This window comes from Triticum urartu, chromosome 3 (assembly GCF_003073215.2).
Source record: "Triticum urartu cultivar G1812 chromosome 3, Tu2.1, whole genome shotgun sequence".
In the NCBI taxonomy this organism is placed as follows: Eukaryota; Viridiplantae; Streptophyta; class Magnoliopsida; order Poales; family Poaceae; genus Triticum; species Triticum urartu.
The window spans coordinates 695,840,869-695,852,784 of NC_053024.1; positions in this window are offsets into that span (position 1 = coordinate 695,840,869).

Below are 11,916 nucleotides of genomic sequence, written 5' to 3' on the forward strand. Positions count from 1 at the left end.
GAGCCTACGAGCTCGTACGACGCCTGCTTCCCCAGCTATCCCGCTCGATTTGTCTCAAAAAAAAAAGCTATCCCGCTCGATCGTTTCGTTTGCTCAAAAGGAAAAAACGAAAAAACGCTCGATTGTTTCATGGTAGACCGGTGAGCCATTGACCATTGACTTTTGAGATTTTTTTCGAATTTTTTTAAAAAAGTTCATCAAACTTTAAAAAAGTTCACGAATTACAAAAAAGTTCACCGATTTTGATAAAAGGTTCATGAATTTAGAAAAAAAAAGTTCAACAAAATTTGGAAAAAGTTCACGAAATTTAGAAAAAGTTCATCGAATTTTGAAAAAGTTCACCTAATTTTGAAAAAAGTTCATCAGTTTTAAAAAAAGTTCATCAATTTTGAAAAGGTTCATCGATTTTTGAAAAATTTCATATAATTTGGAAAAAGTTCATCGGTTTTGAAAAAAGTTAATCAAATTTGAAAAATAGTTCATCCAATTTGGAAAAAAGTTCATGAAAGTTGAAAAAGATTCATCAAATTTGAAAAAAGTTCAACGCATTTGACAAAAGTTGATCGATGTTAAGAAAAAGTTCACGAATTTCAAAAAAAGTTCATCAAACCCAGGGAGAAGAAAAACAAAAAAGAAAAACGAAAGAGAAAACCAGAAAAAGGAAAACAGAAGAAAAAAAGAACAAAGTAAATGGGGTAGAAACAAGAAAGTAGCACGCCCAGTTGGGGGAGGCGGGGTGGTTATGCAGCTTAGTGCTAAGCAGGAGGTCTCGGGTTCAAAACAAAGCACTAACAGATTTTTTTTCGCGATTTGAAAAACAGAGGAAAAAATCTAGAAGGGCCGGCCCAGCAGAGAGGTGGGGGTATGCGCCCGATTGCGAGTTGTACTGTAGCGGGCGCATAAGGCGCCAAATAGGATTTAGCAGTCGCGATCTCTCCGACGACGTCTGCTCTAGGTCCGCTCGCCGCCGCGATGCTATCCCCATACCCGAAGCTTCACGACATCTCCCTCCCCTCTGCCTTACGCTTTGTAGAGATTCCAGGTAAAATCAACTTCTTCCTACTTGACAGATTTTTTTTTCGCAATTTGAAAAACAGAGGAAAAAATCTAGAAGGGCCGGCCCAGCAGAGAGGTGGGGGTATGCGCCCGATTGCGAGTTGTACTGTAGCGGGCGCATAAGGCGCCAAATAGGATTTAGCAGTCGTGATCTCTCCGACGACGTCTGCCCTAGGTCCGCTCGCCGCCGCGATGCTATCCCCATACCCGAAGCGTCACGACATCTCCCTCCCCTCTGCCTTACGCTTTGTAGAGATTCCAGGTAAAATCAACTTCTTCCTACTTGCGCTGGAGGTGAAATCATCTTACCTTCCCTACGTTCCTCCTGATGCTAGTTAGGTGGAGAGGAGAATGCAGTGTAGGATGCATCCCTAGACGTTCCTTGCAGAGGCAGCAGCGTGAAGCCCATTATGTTTCCACCTCCTTCCTTTCATGGATGCAGTGTCTTCTTTGCCTGTCAGAGCCCAGATCTGGCCGTGGTTTCTACTGGTGAGTCCCTTTTGAACGGCCCTCCCCCTCCCCCTCCTTCCCATCCCTGTTTATGGGATGTTCTCATGTGCTGATATTTCTTTAGATCATTGTTCAAGATAAGAGACTGGAAGAGATTCATCCCTGCACTAAGAAACCAAGGTTGGTTACTGTACTGAGATCTCTTATTTAGTTATGACTAAATCTTCCCAAGAGCTCCTTTTAATTTATGATGTCAAGGTTCTTTCCATACAGATGAGCAAAACATAACAATTAGCATTAATTGATAAATTTAATTCAGCTCATGCATACGTACTGTCTTTTACTATTCTAATGAAGAGATGAAGACTATGTATTGGGGCACAATCAAGTTTCTTTCCCTCATGTGCATTTCTATCATAGTAGAATTTATAACCATCTGTTTTGCTTTTAACAATGACACTAGAAATTAAATATAAAAAAAAAGATACGGTGGGTCATCATAATTATTTCTTGTGGAAGAACAGGGATGATGCCTAAGCAGTGACACTACTTATGTGACAGTTGACGAGTATCATGGACATAAGGCCTGGATACTGAACAAGCATGATGTTGTTGTGTTTTTGTGTGTGCTGTCTTGTAGTTTTGTCCATCGTTATTAAACAAAATGTTTATCAACGTAGCAATTTGTGCTTGTTGGCTCCGAGATCTTTGCTGGACGAGAAGTTAGTTAGTATTTGCTACATATTAATAAGTTTCTTTTCTTTGACCGGAAGGTCTTCGTTAGCTGTGAATGTTGATTTGGCACTCAATTTAGGAAATTACATAAACTGCTGCTATATATATTCTAGACAGATATAATATAAATTATACACATATAATCTTCTAACATCGACAAAATCAAAGATGACACTTTTCTTTTTGCTATTACCTCATCTGTACCGTACTGTAAAAGTTGGTTGCAGGGGAGCTTCACTTTCATAGTGGCAGTAAACATATAGGTGATGCTCAAAAGTAGACCCATCGTATTACTTTATATTTTTTTCAACCTCTCCTTTTTGCACATTTACAGGTGCATTTTGAAAGCTATTTATGCTAAATTTCAAATATTCGCTTCACTTTGTCAGATATTTTATGAGCATCCAGACAAGCTGCATGCAGCTTGAAAAGGTAAGATTTTATTGACCTATCTATATCTTATATCAAATTGCAGCTTACTTATGATGATGGGCCTATTTTGCATGCACATAAGTTTTCTCATCATTTAGGTTGAACGCGACAAGCAAACCTAAATCCCACCAGGAAAATTCGACTTTATATATGACTGAAATCTTACACCTATTTGTTAAAAATTAGATCACATTGATGCAGGGGGTTCATTCATGTATTATGCACTCCTATATCTTCCTCTAAACATATGTGATATCCGTCCTTATCTTATTTCGGTTGTGGATTTATGTGAAATATATCAATTTTATATGGACCAAAGCTAATATTCCTGATGTCATGCTATTGGTATGTTGTATTTCACACAGAAAACATATGTAACCATCGAGGATGATAATATTCACTGGAAAAATAGTAAATGCAAATGATTTATGATTGTGAAATATTAATCCATCGAGGACTTGATTCATCCTCTTGCGGCTTGGGATATTTGGCACACTAGCATCATGCAAAGGCAACGTCTTTTCACATATATTAAACCATTTTGCATCTTGTGGCCCCCTATGTTGAACTAGCCCATGACCTGATTTAGAGAAAGCACATGGGGTCCGTTCTTACGGTGGAGAGGATGAAGAGGGTGCTGGCAGCAACGATCGAAATAGATGTGTTTGGGTACAAGGAGCAAATTATCTGCACTGGTGTACAATGTCTTTGCTTGGTCATGTTGTTGTTATCAGTCCCATGTTCTTAGCTTATATAAACATAATTGCATTTTCCTACATATATATGGATATATCCATTTTGCACATTATATTGTCCACAAAAAATTGTGTTCAACTTTCATTTCTTAAATCGCTATGTATTTACACAATTTATATCATTATATCGAACAAATGGACGGGCGCGACAACGCGCGCCAACATGGTCTAGTGATGTATACTGATGGGTCACGAACCTCAACTATACAAGGAACTAGGAGGCGGACCTAATACACAATATGCACATAACACATATACTCAACACACAGCACAAGCATTGATCTTGCTATTTCAGACAGCATGCAGTCGGAAATTAAGTTGTGGTGGAAAGCGAAGGTGGAGATGGACCGATATGGAATGGAGGAGATGCAACAAAAATGACCTGGGCCCTTAAAAAGAAGACTTGGATCTGGAGTCGCTCTGGAGGGTCGCCGATGTTTCTCTTATATTTCAATTGTCAGCTTGGGTGCGTGTTGACAGGCAGGGTGAAGTACTGCGCTGTTCTGAACGTGTGTGCTGTTGGAAAATTAAGCAAGTTCATGATTAATTCCAGTAAACAATTCATGACTAGAAGAGATACTAGCATGCAAAAATCTAGCAAACTAGAAGAACAGCAAGACATGCATAACAGCAGCAAACACGTAACAGTAGCTGTAGAAACAGACATGAACAGAGGATGTTGAACGTACTGATCGTTAGCTATTATGGGTGCGACAGTGTTGATGACGATGTTGGCGACGATCTGCTGCTGACGGCGATGAATACGACGATGAGTAGCACCGCCCGACTTGGACGGAAGACGACCCGTGATGACGAATTTGAGCAGTCGCGCACAGCGCTTCCCAAAAACCTAATTCGTCCTCTCCCGGTGCAGGATCGCAAAGACGAACGGTTCCGGAGACCTGCTCTCCCACGCGCCGATGCACGCCGGCGTTTGGGATGGAGTAGACTACGATGGCGGCACAAGTTGTGAGATGAGGCAAAACCCTAGGTGTTTTTCGGTGTATCTCTGGCCGCAGCCGGTAGCTGTATATATATTAGGACCAGAGGCGGTATTGTGTCGCGGCCACAATCCCAAACCGACTTGGTTTCTAATTCGTATACTTACCGGACAAGAAATCAAAAAACTTGTCTGCCAAGACATAAAAATAAAACGGCAAAAGGAAGCTGCGCTCCTGCAAGGAGACGGACCGGATTTCGGCGGACCATTCACGCGCATGTCGCATGTACGCCTCGGCCCGGCCCGGCCCGGCCCGGCCCGGCGAGGCGAGCGAGCGCGCGCGTGTGGTTTTTCCTTTCTCTTTTGACACATCACTTAGAGTGGTAGAGAGAACCCACTATATAAAGAGGTCCAACTCTTTTTCAACTTCCAAGGTGGGACTAAACTTAGCACCACCACTTGCCATTTTTACACATGGGCTTTGAGATTTCAGAAATTGCTATGGACCTAGCCCATTAATTCTAACATGTGCCTCGGGACTAGCCACAGCGCGAGATGATATTTATTTTTTAAACGAAGGCAAAATATTTTTCTCATATATTAATTAAGCAGAAGAGAGTTATCCTGTTAATTAACTGAAAACCAGATGAAACTCGTCACAAACCACAGAGCGACACTCACCTCACAAAGAGGTCCTTGTCAAGATCGCACACCGGTGCCATCGTCGTCACTTCTACCCAACAGGTGTCATCACCCTCCCTAGTCTTCGAACAAGCAACTTCGACTTCGCCAAAAATGAACGTCGACCCAATCCTCACTGTAGAGGTTGTGCGGAAACAGATGAAGGCCCGTGACAAACTCTGCCACCAGCGTCGAGGGCAGCGCAATTCCGATTCTGAAGGATAGCTTTAAAGAAGAATTATGCAAGGCTGGCATCGTGGAAGACCACCGAACAGACCACTTGTTGAATGTCATCATTGCCACCGAAACCCCACCGCTGGAGCTCCGACTACGCTGCTATGTGAGGTAATCCCACGAACACGCCAGAGAGACCTGAATACCGCAACCTTTGTCGTGAGATGATGTAAATGCACAACGGACCATCCTGATGTTCCTTATGAACTTCTAGCTTATACTACGTGGTGTGTCCTGCCACGGAAGCATAAATATTTTGTAAGCACACGCCGGGACACGAGGTTTCTTGCGTGCAGGCTATGGGCAGGGAATGATCTGATCTGCAGCGGCGACGGTGGTGGTAGATTCATTGATGGAAGGAAGAAGGTGACGACGCTTTGTAGCAGCTGCCTCTTCAAGAATTCGTCCGATTAACTACTTAACTTGCTGATTAATTCCTATTCATAGGGTCATCGAGTAGCTGATAAACTAATTAATCATCTGATTAATTGATTAAATGGTCAATTAACTTGCCTATTAATCCCCTATTTGCCAGAGAATTGAGCAGCAACCCGTTAACGATTTTCTCAGCTATAGTAGAGTGAATTATCAATTAATGGGTCGAACAATCTTGAAAAAAGTAAATGGACCGATGCCCATGAGTCAAATAGGCCCACACAGACTAAGGCCCTCGTTGTCAATTTATTTCTGTTGATTTTCTCAGTTCTAAATTATAGAGTTTCATGTTTTCTTTTTTAAAAGCCTAATTTCCACTTTTCTAAATTATAACAACAATTAGCAAACTTAATATTCTGAAGACACATAAATTTAAAAAACTTAATTTACTCTTCTAAGACATTGTTGAAGTTATAGTGCAGATTCAAGCTTTTTCTCTAGATATCACGGGACACTGCTTCTACGACCAAAGCGCTTAGGTAGGGTGTCCTTGCCTCTTACCGGCGCCGCCGCGGGTCCGCCTCGTCTTCTATGGTCCTTAGTTCATGGATGCATGGTTGATCGCGGCGCTTCGGGCAGGAGGGCTTTGTACTTAGGTGTTTTTTTGTTTTTGAAGGGTTTGTGCCATGCTTAGGAAGACAAGGCGGCAGCGGATTCCTGAAGATGAAATAAGTTTCTCTTCGCCTAGCCTCCACCCCGGTTTGTGTGTCGTCGGTTTGTGTGTGAGGAGGTGTGTCTCCGACGGATTTTGTGGGATTCGGTCGGTATTTGTCTGCGGTGGATCTACTTGGATCTGGTCTACATCCGTCTATGTCTCTGTGTCTGCGGGTTGGGTCGTTCCGATCTATGATTCTCTTCATCAGCGGCAGTTGTTGTTCTAGTGCACAGGTCCCATGTGTCCTCAGCACAGCGACTTATCAATTGTCTACTACAACAATATTTTCCTGGTTTCGATGAGGGAGGGGCGATGCCAACGGCGCGTCTTTGGCTTGCTTTAGTGCTTGTAATTTTCACTAGGTTGTCTACTCATCTGGATGTAATTTTTACTGTTGCTGTTCTTTGTACTAGTTTGATAGTTGATGAATAGATCGGAAGTTTTCTCGCAAAGGAAAGTCAGTGTTGAAGTTTACTCTTCGAGCTCAAACTACTCCCTCCGGTGCTTTTTACTCCGCATATAAGATTTCTCTAAAGTTAAACTTCATAAAGTTTGAACATATTTATATGAAAAAATATCAACAACTATGATACTAAAGTTATACAATATGAAAATTAAAGTCATGACGCATCTAATGATGTTCATTTTATATTCCAATGTCTATAATTTTTCATATAATGTTGGTTTTTTGTGGAAATGGAGGTATACCCCCGGCCTCTGCATCATGATGATGCATGCGGCCCTTTTATTAAAATCCAGAAAGTATCATCATAAAGGTCTTACAGCTCGCAAACGGAGCAAAGTCATAGCACAAAGATCTGGAAAAAAAAGAAAGGGCCTAAAAACAACCGATATGGTGATAATAAGGACAAGCTCTCTAGCCCTCTACCCTGTTATGCGAACGCCATCCGAACCGGTTGAATATAGCCCGAGCCACCATCTCCCATTGGTTGCACCCAGTAACCAAGGCTCCCTGAAGTCCATAGGAGTGAGTAAGGACCACGTACGGATCAAAGCTGTAGCTCTGAAGATAACCTGCAAAAAAGTTAAGTTGTGTTGTCTGTTAAAAATCATATCATTTCTGCGGTTCCATATAGCCCATAGTAACGCACATATTCTAATCGAAATATGAGCTGCCGTGATCTGTTCAACCCCAGCTAACCACGTCCCAAACAAGGACACAATATCTACTGGGGGATTAATATTAAAAGCTATATGAATCGTTCTCCAGAGTAACTTGGCAAGTGGGCATTCAATGAATAAATGTTGTATTGTCTCATCTTGAGCACAAAAACAACACCGCGAGTTGCCTACCCATCGCCTCTTAAGTAAATTGTCCTTTGTGAGTATTACTTGCTTGTGGACAAACCACATGAAAATTTTAATCCGCAAAGGAACCTTAACCTTCCATATATGAAGTGACCTTGAGAGGGGGCCAGAATTAATCAAATCCGTATAAAAGGATTTCACCGTAAATACCCCATTTTTAGTTAACTTTCATTGTGTAGAGTCCGGCACGTCGGAGAGTCGAAGTTCAATCAATTTTCGAACCAAGTGCATCCAGGCTGTCCATCTCGCACCCACTAACGTACGTCTGAACTGGATATTCAAGGGAATAGTTTGAAGGACGATACCTACGTAATCTTCCTTACGTTGCACAATATTGTAAAGGGTAGGATATTGTAAGGCCAAAGGTGTCTCTCCTAACCATGTATCCTCCCAAAATCTTGTTGACATCCCGTTGCCAACCAAGAATTTGACCCTACGAAAGAACAGATCCTTCGTTCTCATAAGTCCCTTCCAGAACGGTGAATCAGTTGGTCTGATGGTAGTCTGGGCTAGCGTTTTCGAGTGCAAATACTTATTGCGCAGGATTTGAGACCACATGCCCTCCGGCTCTGTTCCTAACATGTACAACCATTTGCTCATTAGACATTTATTCTTAATTTTCAAGTTCTCAATACCGAGACCCCCTTGGTCTTTAGGTCAACAAAGGATATCCCATCACGCGAGATGGTATTTCCTCTTGGCCTCATCAGACTGCCAAAAGAATCGAGATCTAAATAAATCAAGTCGCTTTCGGACTCCTTTCGGAATTTCGAAGAACGAAAGTAAAAACATTGGCATGCTAGTTAGTACTGAGTTGATCAGAACTAATCGACCCCCATATGACATCAACTTGCCCTTCCAGCAGCTGAGTTTTTTTTTTCAATTCGTTCTTCAATACATTTCCATTCTTTATTAGATAATTTACGGTGATGAATCGGAATACCCAAGTAACTGAATGGTAACGCTCGGAATACCCAAGTAACTGAATGGTAACGCACCTAATTCGCATCCAAACAATTGTCTGTAAGTATGTTCCTCGTCTTTGGCTTTCCCAAAACAAAACACCTCGCTCTTATGGAAATTGATCTTTAAGCCAGACAATTGTTCGAATAGACATAAGATAAGTTTCATATTACGTGCCTTAGCCATGTCATGTTCCATGAAAAGAATAGTTTCATCAGTGTTGGTAAAACTTAACAAGTTTTGTATTCAGACAAATCTTATATACAGAGTAAAAAGGACCAGAGGAAGTACATAAGTTAATTATGACTCATATGTGAGAACCGGTCGTTGGGTAACCAACGCACCCACCAGCCTCTTCTTGTTTAAGCACATTGATTAGTAGCTTAATTCAATATATCCACTTCACATGCCTCTAGTCTGTTCTTCACACATCCCATTTGTCTTAGCACTCGTTGAACCATTACACTCATATATTAGACCCGAGATAAACATACAGAGAAATCCTAGCTAGGAAGAGTTGGAGACAGGAGATCCTGTTTGGAATGGGAAGCACCAAGAAAACACAATATATGATAGATGTCAATTGGTTCTAGCTGGCAGCCAATCCACCCACCAGCCTCTCCTTGTTTTAGCTAGGAAGAGTTGGAGACGGGAGATCTTGTTTGCATTGGGAAGCACTAGGAAACACAATATATGATAGATGTCGATTGGTTGTAGCTGAAATGGAAAACAAAGGTGCAGTGTCTCGGATCCGCGAGTCAGGAGTAGAAATAAGGATGGATAGTTTGAGATTACTTTTACCCCTGAAAATATGAGAATTACGTGAAGTGACTTTGAGCGAGCTGCAATATTTTCATTTTGAGCAGGTGAGTAGGTGACCTTTGTATAGGCATGTCAATCTGGTGCCGACTCTATCAAAGATTTGTTAAAAATAATCATGAGACTGAAACACAAAACAATTGTTGCAATGATGCATGTGTTGGAATAATTAGTATTATTTGGATAATTTAGTATAAATTAACTACATGATGACAGTGCTAGTAATTCCTACTAATGTCGAGGCATTTTTTGTTGGGTCCTAACATCGGTACCAGAGGGAGTATGTGGATTTGTAGTCGTGGGAACTTCACGCCAAGTTATGAGTGAAACTAGAATACAGATAAGGGGGCATATTGTTTATCTACGTATCTATGAATTGACGAAGTCACCATAAGTACTCTCGTAGTCTACAGAAATGTCTGCTTCCACTAAACGCGTATAGTCGAAAAGCTTGAAATAAATACAGAAAAATGTGACCACACATGAAATAAATTCAGGACTTGAACTCAGGTGGGCTAGTTTCGCCACAAGGAATGGTTATGGTTGCACTGGTTGATAGACTGAATTTGCACATAAAGTTGTTTTCAAGATTGCACATAATGTTTTCGGTAACTGGATATCACCACCCTTATAAAAACTAGCGCTACCCTGGAATCCAAGCAATCTCAGCCACACACCACATATATTTTCTCAATCCAATGGCAGATGATTTTTTTTGCCAGGAAACTTCCAATCTATTCATCATCAATCACAGTAGTACAACGAACATCAGAAATAATAAAAATTACATCCAGATCCGTAGACCACCTAGCGATGACTACAAGCACTGAAGTGAGCCGAAGGCACGCCGCCGTCATCACCCCTCCCTCGCTGGAGCAAGGCAAAACTCGCCAATGGTAGAAGATTAAAGATGAACAAACACTAACTATCCCTTAACCACTATTATGTTTCTTATAAAACACATGCTTAAATTTCCGCAAAAAAATTTCTCCTATCACCCAGCACCTTGGTATCAGCGGTCTTGGCAAATCTGGCCCCGCAGGTGTTTCAGCCAATATGAGGCTCGGGACCATGGCTGTGGGTCGTGGTCAACGGAAGCAACACAAGGAGAAGTGTGGGGTCGTCCAGGGGCTGAAAGGAGATCCCCTCCGTCTTGTTTCCTTAGTGGGCGGTGACCGATGGCTAGGCAGGGCTTGCAGGCGATGAGATCTGGGGTACCAGGGCGGCGCCCATGAAACGTGGACTACACGGTCGGCTCTTCAGCGAGCGTGTTGCGGCGGTGGTCATGTTTCTCCTTGGCTGTATGGGTAGCGAGGAGCAAGGCGGTGGGGATCCTGGCAGCGGCGTTGCTTTGGCGGGGGAATCGTCCAGATCGTGGTGTGGAGGCCTGCTTTGGTGGCGGCAGACTTGGCCCATTGTACTATGATGTGGTATGAGAGTGTCTTCGGGCGTAAGTCCAACGCTTTGGCACCGACATCAGCGATGCTTGTGGGTATCGTGTCCATCTTGGGAGCGTCGTTGTGGTAACTCTTCTCGCGCCAAGCCTCCGGTTGAAAACCCTGACCGTGTCCTCAGTCTCGACAATGGCTGCTTATGCGTCGTCACCCTCTTGGGGACGTCGTCGTGGAGCGTAGGTGCCCCCCGGTTGCGTCTCTTCCACATTAGCGAGCGAGCTCAGATCCTATCTCAAAGCTCTTTCGACTCTGGCTTTTGGCGGCCCAGACAGCTTCCTACTCTTTAATTTACACGTGACATTAGAGGCATCGATCTCAATCCTCGTTGTCTGCGGGCAGGATCGGTGTGCATGGTCCAGAGCAAGAGGGCAGGGGGACCTCTTCGGTGTGTGCATGTGCGTGTGCGTGTGCGTGTGTGTTGCATCGACGTCTGATGGTTTCTCATGGAGATGTGATCTCTATTCTAGTTAGTAGCTTTGGGTGTGTCTTGCTGGAGTGTGGGCACTCTTGTAATCTTGTTTTATCTTTGATCTGCCGTGTAAAGCGGGGCAAAAGCCTTTCTAGTATTGGTGATTCCGCACTGCCCTGCACGGAGAGCATGCAAGCCTCCATCTGCGGTGTGCTCCTCTCGTCTGACAAACATCACGTCTATATATGACGAATATGAGTCATCCTTCCAGCCAAATCTCCCCTGTCGATGCCCTGCGCTTCTTGTTTGGATCGTGGGTAGAGATCTTCCTTTACTTTTATGGGCTGGAACAGAGCTGGCAAAACGGCCCGGCCCGTGCTAGTAATGACAGGAACCACTATTAGGGGGAAAACCCTAGTAGCAGTAGCAGTTTGCTAGCTTTGGGCTGGAGAGCGGTTTCTGCACAACAATTCATGGGAGAGAGAGAGTAAAAAACAGAGTTTTTTCAATAAAAAAAGTAGTAAAAAAACAGAGTTAGTTCAAAAAAAGAGAGGAAAAAACAGAGAACA